Raw genomic sequence first — 16,993 nt, forward strand, 5'->3', positions numbered from 1 at the left:
ACCCCAGATGACCCTGCGGATGAGACGTATGTCCCAGGAGATTCCACACTGGAAGACTACGAGAACTCTACGGACGAAACTAGTGAGTTTGAGTCGGCTAGTGTAGCACGCACTGTATGCAGTGACACGGGGGACCCTCAGACAGTTTGCGAGGCACTGAACGGCCCGGAAGCGAGTAAGTGGAAAGCCGCGATGGCGGAAGAGTATAAATCCTTCATCGATAATAAATGTTGTACTCTGACTGACCGCGATACGAAGCAACGGCCGGTCAAATGCAAGTGGATCTTTAAAAGAAAGCTTGGCCTCGACGGGGAAATATTGAGGTACAAAGCGCGCCTTGTTGCAAAAGGTTATACCCAGAAATATGGTATTGATTACGAAGAAACGTTCTCCCCTGTAGTACGATATTCTACTATACGTACGTTACTAGCTTTAGCAGCGGAACACAACATGAATATCGAGCATCTGGATGTAAAAACGGCGTTTTTGAATGGAGATTTAAAAGAAACCGTTTTTATGGAACAGCCAGAGGGCTACAAGATTAAAGGCCAAGAAGATAAAGTTTACAAGTTGAATAAGGCCATATACGGACTGAAGCAAGCTTCGAAGTCTTGGTATGAGAAAATTAATGGCGTTTTGACAAGTAAAATGAAATTTAAACGTTTATCTTCCGAACCTTGTGTCTATGTCAAGTCGAGCGGGAAATCTATGATTATAATTGCGCTCTATGTTGATGACATAATGCTGTTTTCTTCAGCTGATTGCCAAGATACGGCAGGAATCAAAGAAGAATTAAAGAAAGCCTTCGAAATCAAAAATTTAGGGCCAGCACACCACATTCTTGGAATGAGACTTTGCAGACAGAACAACGAAATAACTCTAGACCAGTCAAGTTACATTAAGAAGGTGCTAGAACGATTTCACATGTCAGATTGCAAATCTGCGCGAACACCTATGGAAACAGGTCTGAAGCTCGTGAAATCTACAAAGAAGGATTGTACGCACGACTACAGAGGTCTGATAGGATGTTTGATGTACATAGCGGTATGTACGCGACCAGACATTTCGCACGCTGTTAGTTCGCTCAGCCAGTTCAACGACGCGTACGACGAGACTCACTGGAAGGCGGCGAAACGCGTTCTTCGCTATCTGAAAGGTACGCTTAATTATTGTTTAACTTTTCAGAAGTCAGGGTTAGATATCGTCGCGTATGCTGATGCCGATTTTGCGTCGAATGAGGTCGATCGTCGATCTTATACCGGTTACGTCTTTAAGATTGGAAATTCTACCATCTCTTGGGAGAGTAGAAAACAAAAGACAGTCGCTCTTTCAAGCACAGAGGCCGAATATATGTGTCTGTCAGATGCTTGTAAAGAGGCTCTTTTTCTACGCAAGTTTCTGTTCGAAATTTACGGGGTACAGTATAGGATTACGTTGTTTAATGATAATCAGTCTGCACTGAAGTTGTGCACTAATTCTATGTACCAGGACGAAACACATTGACGTAAGACATCATTTCATCAGGGAAATTGTTGAGGAAGGTACAGTCGTCTTAAAATACCTATCTACTGATGAAATGGTGGCCGACGTTTTAACGAAACCATTGGCAAAGGAAAAACACGATAAGTTTGTAGGTCATTTATTTGTATCGCTTGAAATAACATGATGGTTCTAAGCAGTAGGTATACTTGCAGAAGTATAGTTTGTTTTAGATCCGCTTCACATAGTTTTGAATTTGATAAATTTATACTTTTGCTATGTTTTTGCCGTTGTGATGTTTTATTATTTTTAGACAGCGGATGTGTCTTTGTTTAAGTAGATTATTTATCGTGTTTACTTAATGTGTGTAATGTGATTTACATGAGTTTATATTGGTTCAAGGGCCAGTGTTGGAACTTACTTTAATTACAACAGTGATGTTGGCGTGTGTCTGATATAGTTTGTACCTACATAGAGTTCTTATATGTACCAACGTAAACTCTGGCTATATAGAAGTGGTCTTCTAAGACAGATGTCACTTTTACTATATGTCATTCTCTTATGAACGTTTGCTGGTGCATCATGCACAATACATTTTGGAAACATTAAGTATGTTATTTGATTGAGTAGTCTACGGTAAAATCCAACACGATTCACGCTTGACATTTCTAATAGGGTTTCCTGTCATCTATAGGCAAATAACTATTTTGTGTATTTTTTTTCAAAATTTTAGACCCAGTAGTTTCAGATATAAGGGGGGGAGAATGGTAATTTTTTGCCTATTTTCTTGAATAACTGCGAAACTATTAAGCTTTAAATTATAAAAAATATATATTTGAGATTCTTACAATGAGCTCTTTCATTTGATATGTAACACGATATAGTTTGAAAAACTTTATTTTTTAATTTTCTCATTTACCCCCCAAAAATGGCCTCCATATTTAAAATTCATTTGTTTACGTTACACGTCCATCTTCGGGTCACAAACTTACATATGTGTGCCAAATTTCAACTTAATTGGTCCAGTAGTTTCGGAGAAAATAGGCTGTGACAGACGGACGGACAGACAGACGAGTGATCCTATTAGGGTTCCGTTTTTTTCCTTTTGAGGTACGGAACCTTAAAAAAGGACTAATGATTGAATGACTAACTTAATAATTGACAATACTAATTTAAAATTAAATTGTAATTTTTTAAGGTTCCGTACCCAAAGGGTAAAAACGGGACCCTATTACTAAGACGTCGCTGTCCGTCTGTCCGTCCGTCAGTCTGGCTGTCACCAGGCTATAAACTCAGGAACCGTGATAGCTTAGACAGTTGAAATTTTCACAAATGAGGTATTTCTGTTGCCACTACGTATAACAACAAATACTAAAAACAATAGATAATGGTACGGAACCCTCCGTGCGCGAGTAGACTCGTACTTGGCCGGTTTTTTTTTACTAGCCTGTGACGTCAGCAAACACACCTAATATCTCCGAAGACTTAATTATTTCAATAACTATAAAGTTTCAAAAATAGACGTTATCTTTGAAAAAATAATTACGAAATTGAAGGACGATATTTAAATTTAGTACAATGTTGTTGCCAGCCAATGTGGACTCTATTCGCTAGACTATAAGGTTTCAATTTGTCTAGATGTTGTTGCGAGAATGAAGCGTGTTTCCATTGTACCGTGGTAAAAATGGAGTCACGATTTTTTAACAATGAAGAACGATTTTACAAGTTTTTTGTGATAATTCCTGTGAATGCAACTTTGTAAATACTTTTATTGTCTGTCTGACAGTTTTTTGTTGAATGCATTTTTCCTTCAAATAAGCTAAGTACAGTCGCCATCAGATATATCGGGGCGGCCAAGGTGATCACAATATCTGAACACGCACTCTAACTAGGTCGGGATTTGGCGGGATTCTCCAGATTTTTAGCATGCGTTCCCGATTCCCGACAAAAGTGAAAATTGTCCCGAAAAACAGCTTCACGTTATAAAACAATAATTTCAAGTTCCGAACTGTCGTCGAGCGAGCGAGCGACCCGCATCGAGCGCCTCAGGCAGACCAGCTGACGTAGTGCTAAAAATGTAAAATATCGTTCTTTTTAATACAATTACTTTAATTTGAATGATTCTTTTCCCGACTTAAGTTCCAAAATCCCGAAAAATTTATATTTTTTCTCGATAATAGCTCCTTTCCATCTGGCAACCCTAACTCTAACGCCCTGACAATAGAGGCGTGTTCAGATATTGTGAACACCTTGGCCGCTCCGATATATCTTTTTATACCACATCGGTGGCAAACAAGCATACGGGCGACTGCATATCCATAACAAGAGTAAACTAGATGTTGCAGTCACTTATCTCCGTGATAAATAATAAATAGTATAAATACTTAAGATTACACTCTTGGCAGCAGGATTCGCGGATTCGATTCGAATCCCGATTTCATCACTACATAGTATAAAACAAAGTCGCTTCCCTATGTCTGTCTGTCTGTATGTAAGTATACTTTAGATCTTTAAAACTACGCAACGGATTTTGATGCGGTTTTTTTACATAGATAGAGTGATTCAAGAGGAAGGTTTATGTATAATTTGTTAACCCGTGCGAAGCCGGGGTGGGTCGCTAGTACAAAAATATAAGTATTTTCAGAAATTTTCCATATGAAAATTTCGCAATTTTGGAAACATTTCAACTGCACATCAGAGGGGCTACCGCGAAGATCTTTCTTTTTTACTCCAACGAAGGCGTAATTAGCGTGAAAGAGTAAAATGCCCGCAATTTGCGAACTTCGATATTCGCGTGTATAGCCCAGTGTCTCCCGTGGTGGAGTGGAAACGCGGTGCGTATCGCGGTAGCCGGGTACAGGTTTGATTCACGGGCGGTAACCTTGCGATGCGGGCTCTGTGCAGCCTGTACAGTCACCTGCAATAATATGTTACACGACGAAGGCCGCAAAAATATCTGACACGATCTTATTTGTAGAGCCATAAGAGCGTGTCACATATTTTTGCGGCCTTCAAAGAGTAACATATTATTGCCGGTGTACAGTGTAAATTTGTATGTAAATTTTTTATACCACTCTCATTCACAATTTTATATAAAGTAGGTACGTATAGCTATAAGTATTTATGTAATTCTGGGATACTCGAAAACGAAAACAAAATCGAAATATGTATTATTTTTCTATAAAATAAGTCATAAAAGTAGAGTTTAGGGTCTTTCTACTTTTTACTGCAGCTTTTTGTGTCCCCAGATTTTTATATTTGTAAATTATATATTTTTTTCATTATTTAATGTACCTACAATAAAAAAATAAACTATAGCTGGTCAACCAAATCTTGTCAGTAAAAAAAGGCGCGAAATTCAAATTTTCTATGGGACGATATCCCTTCGCGCCTACATTTTTCAAATTTGCCGCCTTTTTCTACTGTCAAGATCTAGTTGACCAAGATAGTTGTATATTTGCATACTCCACCGCTATAAATTCTAAAAATAAAAAAGTCAATGGTCATATATTGAGGCCTATTCTGTGCTTATATTTTTTTAGTAGCTAATGTAAGTTAAAACGCATTACGAACATTAAAATTTCGAGATTGTTTGAAATCGTAAAAACCTGCAGTAAAAAGAATGACCCTTTAATAAAAATGCTAACTCAAAATATTCATTAAAATAATAGGTGCAAAAGAAAGTCAAAAATTGTAAAAATAACCGGTCAAGTGCGATGTTTTCTTTTATGTGGAACGTGAATAAAATGTCTTTATAAAACCCGTAGGGTCGGACAAAAACCTAAGTAATTAAGTCCGACTCACGCTTGACTGCACATTTCTAATAGGTTTTCCTGTCATCTATAGGTAAAAAACTTATTTTGTGTATTTTTTTCTTCAACATTTTCGATACTTTACTAGATTTTAGATACCCAGTAGTTTCGGAGATAAAGGGGGGAATGGTCGGACAGACAAACAGACAGACGCCCGAGTGATCCTATAAGGGTTCCGTATTTTTCCTTTTGAGGGACGGAACCCTAAAAACCCGGTGTCATCCAAAAAATTCAGTAAAGATGTGTGTGTATAAATGTATATTGTGTGTGTGTGTCATATTAGCCCCTCAAAATTGGCTTACATGTATCGATCCAACGCCCCCGGGCCCGGGCCCTCCTATTGGTCGAAATGACCACCATATAAAGGGTACCAAGGGTGAAAGGGAGACCTTTCACCCTTTGCACCATTTGGAACTTTCTCAAGTTCCTTTGTTCAATCAGCAACAGAAGTTACTAAGCGGGCGAGGTGTTCAAAATTACCTTGACACGCTCTTATTCTCTTAACAATAAAGTCGCGTCAATATCGTTTTGAACACCTCGGCCGTTCAGCAACTTATGCTGCTGACTATTCGATTACTTTGAGAAATTGACAAATAGGGTCATTTTATACGATTTTATAATAATAGTAACTGGTAGGGCTGTGGACTGTAGACCTCGTGTACCGCCATTTTGGAAAAAATCTAAAAACGGAATCGACAAACATTCTTTTTACAAAATTGGGTTGAGAAATGCGACCTGTAGAGAAAATCCGGTCATTTTTGCCCAAACTGAAACGGACACTTTCGCTAATGCTCGGTCAATTAAATTATGGAGTGATTATGGATTAGTCAGGAATCCACCACTTTCTAGAAGCTCACTTTAATTTTATTTTTCTTACAGGTACTTCACCTCAACATCATCAATTCATCACCATATCAATCAGGTAAGAATTAAAAACATAAATTAATAATAATAAGTTTTTGCAAAAAATTCATTTTTGGTACAAGCTTTTATCGCTGAATGTACTTTTTTTCCACAAGCAACTTATTTATAATACTCATCGAAGTCATCGAGATAATTCTAAAAACCCCAAACACAATTAGCTTTCGTTGTTTTGTCACAGAGTTCCTATGGCCACCTCCTGTCTCCATCATCAGATCAGCTCGATGGTACCATAATATTGCATTGTCACCCGACTTACACACGTATGCAAGTTTTCAGCTTCATCGGGAACCGGGAAGAGATTTGACCCGTACAACTTAATATTTACAACTAAATATTTACATAGGTATATTTGCTAGTTAAGGGGACGGTATATGACGTTTTCGATTTAGACCTCACTTTGTGCAATCAATTTGTTCAATGAATGATTAATAACTGCATTAAATTATACGCAAATCTGTTCACGAAGAAGCCGTGTACCGGCTCTTCACGCCATATTTTTTTTTATTTCCTGTAATTCTCTACAAATCGACACTAAAAGTGTCCAAAAATCAAAATATGGAGTTCCGTTTGAGCAAGACGCATTACAGTTTTGTCTTTGACAGTAATTGAGTTGTTGTGGGATTTTGAAGGCTAGATAACTAAACTACCAGATTATTATCTACTTATATTTTTACTCACAAATACAACACAGAAATTCAATCCCAAATGTAAACTTTCGTATAATTTCCATACATTGACGACATCACTCAAAACTCTTCTTCGAGTCAGATGGCCGTTGGCCTTGCATCGAAGCAGACGTGTACATCGTCATAGCTCGTTTTTGACATTAATAAAGACATTTCATCATATACGCATACGAAAATGTATACCAGTAGATAAATTGTATTTCATAAAATAGGGTAAATAAATATAATCACGTCGAGCTCCAGTCAAATTTTAAATGTGAGTTGTTGTTATTTACGGGTCGTAACGGTCGAAAACAGCAGTAAATTATCCTAAAACAATACGATTACAATCGAATTTAAGTAACTTGTTCCTTCAAAACCCGCTTAAAATGAAAAAAGTTTAAAAACTCGTTTTACTGATTGGGATTGATTTTCATTATGCTGGTATCAATTTTGCGTCATTATAAAAATGTATATGACTTCTGTACGTCAATGACTTTTGATGTCAATTAATTGTAATCTTGTATTTATGTTAGAGAATATTATATGTTCATTTAAATATTACTCATCTATTAATACGAAGCGTAATTCGTTTAATACCTAAAGACTTGCAGTGTCTACACCTACGTTCGTTCCGTCTATGTATGCGATTACGTAACGTGCTGTTCTGATAATCTTCAAGAATCAAGATAATTAATAACGGCAAGACCAGCATTTAGTACCAGCGAGTTTTGCGGATTTGGAGACCGAGATGAAGCTTACAGGCCAATATCGCTGCGGCCTGGCCTGCTTATTGTTATGTGTATAAATCGAATGTTATATTAATTTACTATAAAAAACAATGTTTTATTTCAATGACATTCTGTGCGTAGAGGTATGTATGTTTCGGTGATTATAAGAATTATGTCCACACAATAATCGTGCAAAGCAGAGACTGCATTATTTCTTTACGGTATAAGCGGTAAGGAAAAACTCATTGGTATCCTGGCTCGTACCAATGAGTTTTTCGGAACTTATGTACGAAATATCATTTGATATTTACCACTAGCTTTTCGGTGAAGGAGGAAACATCGTGAGGAAACCTGCATACTCGTAGTGCATACATTTGCGAAGAAATTCAAAGCTGTGTGTGAAGTCCCCAATCCGCATTGGGCTAGCGTTGAGATTATTGTCTATACAGGGTGGTCCAAACCGTGACGTCCAAAAATCGTGGGCTATCATAATGTACCCCATATGTATGTTAGCCGATTTTTCGTAGTTTTCAAGTTATGATTTTTTAAGCTTTTAACTTTTCCTATGTAGGTAATATTCTCCGACCGTCCATAGTCTGGGACCGGTCTGAAAACCAGCGCCGGGCACCTAGGCCCGGCACACGCTGAGACTGGAACCCTGTGCCTAATACAAAGATCTTCTCACTTTTGTTTTGTATATGATAACAACTGTTTTATTTTATTATGTAAGTAATTCTAACTCTATTTTATGTTCATGTATGTGGCAATAAACAATTCTTATTCTTATTCTTATTCCTATGAAATTCCGGGGTTCCCATACAGAGTGGCTGAAAAATAACTGCATTCCGTTGCCAGGGAGGTGTTGGGATTATACTGAGCAACTTTTACAACCTCCCTGGCAACGGAAATGCAGTTATTTTTTAGCCACTCTGTATGGGAACCCCGGAATTTCATATGAAAAGTTAAAAGTAAAAAAAAATCATAACTCGATAACTACGAAAAATCGGCTAACATACATGGGGTATATTCTGATAGCCCACGACGTGAGGAATCTAAAAAAAAATTTTTGGACGTCAAGGTTTGGACCACCCTGTATATAGGCTGAATTATTATTATTATTTATAGGCGGTACGGTACCGTTATTATTTATCAATACCGCTTCGTTTTGAAGATACTATACCTGTTGAAATATAAAGTACGGTACCGGTATAAAATTGCAGCAGGTACAACAATTTTTTATAGGTGTACAGTCAGCTGCAGAGAAAAGGTACCACCCCTGCATACAATCTTCTATGCAGGGGTGACCTGCAGCTGACTGTACCTAAACCATCACTGACCGAGCGTAGGCGAAGGTCTCCGTTTCAGCTTGGGCAAAAATACTTTCGTTTGTTCGAATGTTCTCCTTTGCATATCACATTTCTCAAATATCTCGAGAAAATTTGTAAGCAGGTTCGGTAGTTGGATATAATTACTCGGTTTCTTTTTTTTTTATAAGTTCTAATAGGCAGAGATTGGCATAAAGGACTTAAGCGACAGTAGGGTCTGTGGTACTTAGACCATTGTGATTATTCGTAGTGTCCGACCGAAGATTCGGTTTCGGTTTCGGTTTCGGCCATAAAATCATGTTTCGGCCGTAGTTTCGGTTTCGGCCAAAAAACGGCCGAATCTTTCGGCCTGGCCGAAACATACGAAATAGTACTTCGTATTATGAAACTAAACTATGTGACAAAGACCAAAAGTTGGCGAGCAAGTAGGACAACAATATTTATATATACAGAAATTTGTGTTTCGGTCGGACACTAATTATTAGGTACTTACTGATTACGCTGCGCCGCGTGGAACGTGAGGTGCGTTGGGGTAAGTACATACAAATCATTCAAGAAAAAAATCCCTTTTAAGATCACTCGTGTGTCTGCCCCTAATAGACTAATTCAATTGAAATTTGGTACACATTTTTCACATATGACAAAGAGTCGGTGATCCAAAGATGGACTAGTAACGTAAATAAATAAACTTTTAACTTTGCGGCCATTTTTTTGTATCGTGTGATATATCAGATATTAAATTGTAAGATATTTACTAATAATAAGCATTGGTCACGTAAATTATTTTTAGTCTTTTTTTGCAAGTATGAATGATATAGAACATTATTTCAATTATTTTTAAAATTAAGCCTATCCAAAGGCGACTTGGAAGATGTGTCATGGGGATCTATATTCGTTGGGTGAAAAACAAGTTTTTTTGTCTAATTATCGTTTAAAACACAATCGATCGGCAATAACGCGGGCACATAAAACAAAAAACTTCTTTTTTCACTCATAAAACTCCTTAAACCTAATAAGAGCTAAACAAAAACAAGTGCGAGTCGGACTCGCATTCTAAGGGTTCCGTATATTAAGTCCGTCTCACGCTTGACTGCACATTTCTTATAGATTTTCCTGACATATATAGGTAAAGAACTACTTTGTGTATTTTTTTCAAAATTTTAGATCCAGTTGTTTCGGAGAAAGTGGGCGGAGAATGATCATTTTTTGCCTATTTTCATGAATAACTGCTGAACTATTAATCCTAAAATTATAAAAAAAGTTATGTTTGAGATTCTTACAATGAGCTCTTTTATTTGATATGTAACACTATATAGTTTAAAAAACATATTTTTTAATTTTTTCATTTACCCCCCCAAAAATGGCTACCGTATTTCAAATTCTCTAAAATACATTTTATTTACGTTACACGTCCATCTTTGGGTCACAAATTTACATTTGTGTGCCAAATTTACATATGTGTGCCAAATTTCAACTGAATTGGTCCAGTAGTTTCGGAGAAAATAGACTGTGACAGACGGACGGACAGACAGACAGACGCACGAAGAATTATATGTATATGCACTTATCCCAACGCACCTCTCGTTCTACGCTGCGCGGGGTTCATTGCCGCTCCTACCGCCGTAAGTGTAAGTACAACTACATCATCAAGGCTACGATCGAAGATAATCAGTTCAGCACTGAAATAATAGCGGTGGAATGCCAGTATAATATTTAATTATTTATTTTAATTTTATAAATTTAATAGCAAAATAAATAGCGAATATAGGATACTCGTACAAGTAAATCTGTAAAGATCTTAGGGGTACATCAGCCGACATATATTATTAAATTTTATTTTGTCGGCCTTAATTAAATTTCCACCCTGCCGAAACTTTATTTATTTAAATTTTTAATTGAATTGATTTTTCGCCTTATGAATAACCGTATAGAGTAGTAAATAACATTTTACATCTGACTTAATGACATCTGGGTTTATTCGGTTTAACTTTACAAAACGCGTATCTCGACAAAGCCATAATATGCAGAAAATAGTTAACAATCAAATGAATTAAATTAGAATTTAAATACGTCACGTGTGACATGAACAGACAAGGAGAGCAAGATTTAATGTATTGTTTCTCTTTCTTCTTTCAATGGAACGTTTTTACAGTTTCTGTTCCTCAAAAGAGGTCAGTGGTTAACACTAAACTCAAAACGCAATCTTAAAAAAACTTGATGGGTCAATGACCTGTCCCAGTAAAGTGAGGTAGTGTGCGTGAAGTGCGCTTGTGTGTGAAATGGGGTAAATTGACAGAATCTGAAAATTTACCCACCTCTACCGTCACCTTAAATAAAAGCTTGTAAAAATAAGTACATACATTTTATAGGACACTCTTACACAAATCGACCTAAACCTTAAGCTCAATAAGGCTTGTGTTCTGACTCGATAGTCATAAGTCAGAAACAATAGTTGCTAAGCGGGCGAGGTGATCAAAATGATCTTGACGCGACTTTATTGTTAAAAGAATACGGCCCGAATGGCCCGATATAGGGTAATTCGCCAGTAACTGGCCACCCTAAACTAAAAATGAATTCTCTAGCCTTCAATAACTAGCCACCTAACAAGCCAAGGTGGCTAGTTATTGAAGGCTGGCCAGTTATTGAAACCTTATACTAAAATTAATTATGTTTATAGGTGAATAGAATTTATTTTTAGTTTAGGGTGGCCAGTTATTGGCCGGTGGCGAACTGGCTACGATTCGTCGTTCAAACAAAAACGTCACTTTTGACACTGATATATCTAATCCATAGGTATCGTATCTAGACGTAATATTTAACGTATCTTAAAGTTCGAATCGGGCCGATACTTATACATAGTAAAACATTCAAAACTCAGGAACAAATTATTTGTGTAGGAGCCAGGATTGGAACCCGGGACCTCCTGGTTCGTAGGCAGGTCACTAAGTAACCGTTAACCTAATGTCAAATTGTACTAGTAGCTATACTCCTGATTTAACCGGTTAACCCCGGGTTAGTGAAACGGTGCAAGTGGCGCTGTCACTACCGACTAAGGCCGTGAACTAAAATAACTTCATATTATCTTTAAAAAGTTGTCTTCCAGGATACCCCTGCAGTCTCCAAGCCAAAATCTGTGCTAAGTCGGTGTCAGTGACCTAAGATTTACTATATCTGTGTGCCACAAAAGTGTCTGCCCACGTCTGTGTGCGTGCCAGACGTTCCAAATTCGAATCCAGCTTGAAACATAACTTGCGAACACGACGTTTATCAATTCAAACCTTAATCCTTAAGATTAAAGTCTATTTTTATCTGGCTTTTAAAAACGCTTGATTCGTTTCGTTTTGTCAAGTTGGTATCAACCCTATACATATTAGCTGCAATGCGTTGAATTATCAACTATATTTTTATCGCAATAAGGTTGATTGTAAACTGTCTGTAAGTTATAGCATAAAATCCAGACGTTTTTGCTAGTGTGAGTGCAGACGTGTACGGACACGTGGTTGTGTGTGTTGTGTAGCGGATGATTTTTAACGTGTCTTAAACTATCTTTGAATTTGCGGAAATCAAGGTGATGTATTCAGATGACTTAGGTATAATTTAAAAGGTCGTCTAGAAATCATAACTCATCTGCCAAGGATGTTATAAATTTACGACATTTCTTATTTTTAACTTCGGAAGGCCCATCAAGATCAGATACTTAGATGAGATTATTTAGAAGTGGCCGTGAAGGTAGATCACTAACCTAACTGACCTACGGTCAATAACTCAAATTTTAGGCCTGTCTTTATGGGCGTTTTTTTTTGTGGTCCCAAACACTTTTTTTTTCAAATTTGGGATTTTGTATGTTATTTCTACTCAGAATCACGAGCTCTTTCTATCCTAATAGGAGAAAAAAGTGTCCTAAGGTTTTTATTTCCATTCCGTCACCATTTTTCATAGACTTTGTATGGTGGTCGCGTAATGGAAAGATCGAAAAAAGTATGGAAATTTTGGGACACTTTTTTTCTCCTATTAGGATAGAAAGAGCTCGTGATTCTGAGTAGAAATAACATTAAAAATCCCAAATTTGAAAAAAAAGTGTTTGGGACAACAAAAAAAAACGCCCTTATAAGGTTTTTCTAATTGAGCGAGCGGTCTGATATGATTATTTTCGCACGACTCAAGTTTCGTTTGGGCAAAAACGCTTTCGTATGTCCGGTTTCCGGTTGTTGTGTTCTAACCTCCTAAGCTCAGGCAGCAGTTTTGAAATTGGAACCTTCCTTTACACAATAAGGTATTTTCCTACTAGTCAAATCAGTTTCTTTTTTCGAACTGCCAAAACGATTTTGCTAGTATGGAATTTTTATGAAACACTAGCATGTGACGTCACTATCAAATTACCTATTCTTTATAATAGTTTGATACGGGTTTTAAAATAGAAATTGTGTCTAATTTATTTTAAATACAGTCAAATTTATATTTGCACCATCCTATATTTGCACCACCCTGTATAAATCTTTATCATTTGTGTGCATCAGTATCTACTCATGTAGGTATGTTGTACTTTTTATGTGTGTGTGTAATGTGTCTAGAAAGTTGTGACGTGTCCACGTGGCCTTAAGGGTCTTTGTCCGAGTGAACCTCTCGCTGCGCTCGCGATCCGATGTGCAGCCTCCGGAAGGCTCCTTGCCTTTCTAAAGATCGGACACGTAGTCTGAGATACATATTTCGAGACAATAATAGTAAGTAACTGGCCACTTCTTAGTAACTGGCCACCCTAAACAAAAATGATTCTATTCACCTATAAACAGAATTCATTTTAGTATAAGGTGGCTAGTTATTGAAGGCTGCTTATAAGTACTAAAATGAATTCTGTTTATAAATAAGTGAATAGAATCATTTTTAGTTTAGGGTGGCCAGTTACTGGCGAATTACCCGATATCAGAAATAATCCAGTAAGAAGTAAGATATAGAAGAACTAGTACAGAACTAATAAGATTATTCAGCTGAGGAAATTTTTTGGAATCTTATATGACTGGCAGCGGCGCCCCCCTGACGGCTTTCGGACACATTTTACTTTTCCAATTGTGTACTACCACCAGGTTGGCACTGACAAAAACGCTATCGAGAACGTGTAACTTACTTTCTATGCATTTCTATTTTGACACTCTCAGTGACTCATGGTACGGGTATCACTACTAGAAAACCAAGTCGCTTCCCGCTGTCTGTCTGTCCCTATGTATGCTTAGATCTTTAAAACTACGCAACAATACATATGCGGTTGTTTTAATAGATAGAGTGATTCAAGAGGAAGGTTTATGTATAATTTGTTAACCCGTGCGAAGCCGGGGCATCTCATAAAAGACCTTCACTTTTCGCATGCACCAATAAGCGTGAGCGATCTTCAGTGTCCTATCAAAACCGTAACCAGTTATAAAATCTGAATCGGACTCTTGAGGCGAGTGAACCTAGACATGTTGAGACCTGCGGGCTTAGCACGGGCGTATCATATTGCACGTGGTATGATACGTTGTCTTCTAACGTTATTGGTAAATTTGTCATATCGCTGAGCATGGCCCCGAGCTACGATAAGCCTACCACGTCGATATTGAATAAAGTTATCGACTATCATACGATAGTGACCACGACTGTCTATGCGTAGAGCTTATGAAAAATCTATTCAATGGCTGCCCTTATTCATATGTCGGACGTGTGTCGGACATAGTTTGAACATGAATAGTCAATTTTATTACTACACTTCCAAATTGAAAAGTGTTTAAATGAGTGACAGCTTTATACAAATTGACCTACATTATAACATGCACGGATAATCGTGTTTGACAATTGAGTCAATTGACAATAATTTGACATTGACAAGCATCGCGTACGCGCGTGATCAGTGAAAATATCAGAATACAAACCAAGTTGAAGAAAAATACTGATTTGCTGTGAAATCTAAAGAAAATGCCACGCATAATGTAAGTTTCTCTAAAAACCAATAATTTATTTACAGAAAAAGTTATAATTCGTTTGATCATAACTGATTTTGTCATGAATATGTTTTTCAGTCGATGCTTTGACGCAGAAGAAAATGCTAGCAAAATATATAACTCAGCATCCCCTGTTCGCCTACAGGGAGTACAGGGAGGACCATGAGCCTCTCGGAAGCCAGAGATAAGTGCAGTGCTGCATACAAGTTCTATGAGAGCACGATCCGTACAGATCAGTGGCATCAGTGGCAGCAGGCATGGAAGTCGGTAAGTACTATGCTAATAATTAATACAGATCAACCTCATCTCAAACTAAGCAAAGTTTGTAGTATGGACACAAGAAACATCCATAACTTAGCATTACTTAAAACATTCAGTGCCAGCGCGAGTTACGCGCTACGAGTGTAGCCGATAACACGGGAAAAACCGTATGTAGCAAAAAGCGCCTACGAACAGTGAACTCCCCTAGTGAGTCGCTGGCAGTTAATGTGTTAATGTTTGTTGTTTATCTTGTTGATATTAGCCCAAATCCAGTTTCTAACTACCGTTGCAGGTAGGGTCATCAAGTCATCACTGAATACAATTTAGCTGTTAAATGTGTCAATTATCTATAAATTCTATTTTTATTGTCAGACTTGTCGTTAATTGAGCTGCAAAGTTAGAAAAATCAATGTGGCAGCAACCCAGGCTCCGCTAGCAGTGAGCGGTAACTCAACCAATTACCGGGAGAACTGGCTTGTCTAAAATGGATCCAGAAGAATCAAGGATTGGAGATGTAAGTACACCTTTCTTAAACTAAAATCATGAAGAGTTTATTGTGCCATTTAAAACTATTGACACTGATCTTCTACTATGACTATGTTCTACTAAGTGACAAAAGTTTGTTAAAAACTGTTCTATGACTACTATAATTGCATGAAGTTGTCATGGCAACAATGGATGTTGTAAAAGTTGATCCAACTGTAGATTAATTACCTAACTAGAAAGTTCTAGTTTGTTATACTTGTTTTTGGTAAACTAGAGTTAACAACATTGAAAGATACACTACTAAACTACCAATTGACATTTTTTTCACACTGCAGAAAAAGGTCATAATGATTGTAACAACAATTAAAAACTTTGGAACCCGTAGACCTCACTTTCAAAATTGTTTTTTTTTACCCTGTCTGAATATTGTAGAAGCTGGTTTTGTATGTAAGAATTCAAGTGTATTGACAAAAGAAAAACACCACCACACTTTGTGCCATGAATCTAAGACATAAGAATAAAATATTATTAATATTTAATTTTGATGTACAGTCTAACTGCACAGGTAAAAAGGCATTCGACTGCAGTTTCCAAACCGGCTTTACCTGTGCAGTTGAACTGTACAGTGTACATGCTAAACTGCGCAGGCATAGCCTAGTGTGTATTGCCAGCAGTTTAATTGAAATATTTAAGTAGGTACTCTTATTTTAAATGTTTTCATTTGCAATACCCTAAGTGGTTTGATTGTATACGTGACAATGGGAAGAATTATGATTTTAGCAGCCTATGTATGTAGGTATGTATGTATGTGTGTGGGTATGTTTGTGTCGTGTATTACCCTAGCATAAAAGCTTAACTACTGAGACAAATATTGTTGAATAAGATGTTCATTGGTATGTTTTTATGCCGCAGGTGGCATAGACTACACTTTAATACATAATAGGTACTCTTTAATAAAATAATAATAACAAAAATGCTTTAAATAACGGATTAATAGTTACTGGAACAAAATTTAATTTATTTTCAGTCGAAACGAAATCGGACCAATGAAACTATAAAATCCCCCGGACTTAAAAACGACAGCTTTCTAAAAATGACATTAATTTCTTATAATTCGCAAATGAACCTCTGTACTAGCCTGCGCCACTATAGAATCATGACCTCATCTAATCTATTTGTTTCTGTTTCAGTCATAACATATTGGAGGACAGTCAAGTTATCGAGGACATGATAGAAATTAACTAAAATCTGCAGCCTCAATTATTTAATGACTTATTTAGAAAAGGGATAGTCATAATATTTAGCTATAGAACGAGAGAGTGCGGCAAAAAAAAGTTCTGA

Source organism: Cydia amplana, chromosome 27 (genome assembly GCF_948474715.1).
Source record: "Cydia amplana chromosome 27, ilCydAmpl1.1, whole genome shotgun sequence".
Lineage (NCBI taxonomy): Eukaryota > Metazoa > Arthropoda > Insecta > Lepidoptera > Tortricidae > Cydia > Cydia amplana.